The 2,803-nt window shown below is 39.8% G+C and overlaps 1 pseudogene; it reads right to left on the bottom strand.

Moving 5' to 3' along the window:
* Nucleotides 1-758: 758 nt before the first annotated feature.
* LOC101676553 lies at nucleotides 759-1,846 on the bottom strand (annotated as a pseudogene).
* Between the last annotated feature and the right edge of the window lie 957 nt (nucleotides 1,847-2,803).

The raw sequence follows: 2,803 nt of genomic DNA, 5'->3' as shown, positions 1-2,803 counted from the left end.
AATGAGGACTCTATCCAATGTGTATCATCTGTGTCTCAGATATCCCTCCTCTGTTTTTGTGGCATTCTTTCCATTGGTGGTTAATCTTGCAGATTAATTTGGTTCCCAACCAGGACTCTGACCTTCCTATCTTTTTTATGGGGCCTCCTCTCTACAATTACACAAAATCTGTTCTGTCAGTCTTTAGTTTATTTTTCTGGGTTGGTCACACTGATGTGTCTGTAAACTAGGTGTATCCATGAGATGAGGTGCACTTAGGATCCTCCTACTCTGTCATCTTTTCAGGTTCCTATTGGGAGTTTTTTTATTATTCTTTCAGTCCTCCTAAATTTTTTTTTTAAGATTTTATTTATTTGACAGAGAGAGAGAAATCACAAGTAGGCAGAGAGGCAGGCAGAGAGAGAGAGGGGAGGAAGCAGTCTCCCTGCGGAGCAGAGAGCCCCATGCGGGGCTCGATCCCAGGACCCTGAGATCATGACCCGAGCCGAAGGCAGAGGCTTTATCCTACTGAGCCACCCAGGTGCCCCCACCTCCTAATTTATTTTTTAAGACACATTTATTCAGCGTCATGATCAGACTATTAAATTTAGCAATCAACAGCATGGGTGCAAAAAAAAAAAAAAACTACATTAAAACCCTTTGTTGGAATGCTTTACACTTTCTACAGAACAGAAACTAAAATAACCTGTTGTACAATTAGTCACAAATACAGTCCTCGAGTTTTTTTGCCCATACACATGAGTATTGTCTAAAACATGTCTTCTTTGTAGCAGCTAGGCCCTGACACCACTGTGCTTGGCTGAGTTCACAAATCTGTTGTAACCCGTAGCTTCCCTGTCACTTCTCTGGCTCTCCTCTCCTGCTAAGCTTTGTTTCCTGGCAGGAATTAAAACCTTCTGCCACTGTCATAGCTACTGCTGCTGCTGGAACCACCATAGCCACCTTGGTTTCGTGAAGTATTGGCCTCTACCACCATAAGGGCCAGAGCTTCTGCCTCCAAAATTGCCTCCTTTCATGGGTCCAAAATCTGAGGATTGATTGTTGTATTGCCAAAATCATTATAGCTTCTGCCACCTCCAAAGTTGCTTCCATCATTACCAAATTCGTTATAGCCATCCCCACTGCCACCATATCCACCACCACCTCGACTGCCAACAAAGCCACCTCAACCACTGAAGTTTCCACCACGACCAAAGAAAGTTGTCATTCTCACCAAAACCACCTCCACAACTACCACCAAAGTTTCCAGAACCACTTCGACTTCTTTGGCTGGATGAAGCACTAGCCATCTCTTGCTTAGAGAGCACTTTCCTTACTTCGCAATTGTGGCCATTCACAGTATGGTATTTTTGAATGACAATCTTGTCTACAGAATCATGGTTATCAAATGTTACAAAAGCAAAACCCCTCTTTTTGCCACTGCCTCGATCAGTCATGATCTCAATCACTTCGATTTTCCCATACTGTTCGAAATAATCTCTCAGATGATGTTCTTCAGTGTCTTCTTTAATGCCACCAATAAAAATCTTTTTCACAGTTAAGTGGGCACCCGGTCTTTGAGAATCTTCTCTTGAGAAAGCCCTCTTTGGTTCCACAACTCTTCCATCCACCTTGTGTAGCCTTGCATTCATGGCTGCATCCACCTCCTCCACAGTGGCATATGTGACAAACCCAAAGCCTCTGGAGCGCTTGGTGTTTGGATCTCTCATTACCACACAGTCCGTAAGTGTTCCCCATTGCTCAAAATGGCTCCTCAGACTCTCATCGGTTGTTTCAAAGCTCAGACCTCCGATGAGGAGCTTCTGCAGCTGTTCAGGCTCTTTGGGAGACTCTGACTTAGACATGACGGCAGTAGGAGGGGAGACTTTAATGATGCTTACTCGGTGGCGTCCACGGGCAGAAAAGCTGTCCTCTTAATTTTTTATTGGTCTGTTCAGGCTTTCTATTTCTTCTTGATTCATTCTTGGTAGATTGTATGTTTCTAGAAATTTCTCCATTTTTTCTGGGTTGTTCCAATTTGTTGGCATATAATTGTTCCTAATAGTTTTTTATGATCCTTTATATTTTTGCAGTATCAGTTGTAGTCTCTCCTCTTACAGTTCTAGGTTTATTTGAGTCCTTTCTCTTTTTCTTGCTAAGGCCAGCTAAAGGTTTGTAAATTTTTATCATCTTTTCAAAAAAACAACTCTTAGTCTCATTGATCTTTTCTATTGTTTTTCTTTTTCTCTATTTCATTTATTTCTGCTCTAGTATATGTCACTTTTTTCCTTCTGTCAATTTGGGGCTTTGTTTGTTCTTTTTTCTAGCTCCTTGAGGTGTAAAGTTGGGGTTTTTTATGTTAGATTTTTCTCATTTTTTAAAAATATAGATGATATTATTAGAACTGCTTTTGCTGCATCCCATAAGTTTGGGTATATTGTATTTCTATTTTAATTTGTCTCAACTTTTAAAAAAAATTTTGTTTTGATTTATTCTTTGACCCATTGGTTACTTAATAGCATATTATTTAATCTCTACGTTTTTGTGACTTTTCCAATTTTATTCTTGTACTGATTTCTGGTTTCATACTATTGTGGTCAGAAGGAATGCTTGATATAATTTCAACCTTCTTAAATTTATTAAGATTTGTTTTGTGGCCTAACATATAATCTATCTTGGACAATGTTCTATGTGCCCTTGAGAAGAACATGTATTCTGCTGCTTTTGGATGAAATGTTCTGTAAGTATCTGTAAAGTCAGTCTGGTCTAATGTATTAAGGCCAACATTTCCTTATTGATTTTCTGTTTGGATGGACCTATCCAT

This window comes from Mustela putorius, unplaced genomic scaffold (genome assembly GCF_011764305.1).
Source record: "Mustela putorius furo isolate JIRA1106 unplaced genomic scaffold, ASM1176430v1.1 tig00000224_pilon_pilon_pilon, whole genome shotgun sequence".
NCBI classification, from domain to species: Eukaryota; Metazoa; Chordata; class Mammalia; order Carnivora; family Mustelidae; genus Mustela; species Mustela putorius.
This window is presented reverse-complemented; position numbering and strand designations above follow the sequence as displayed.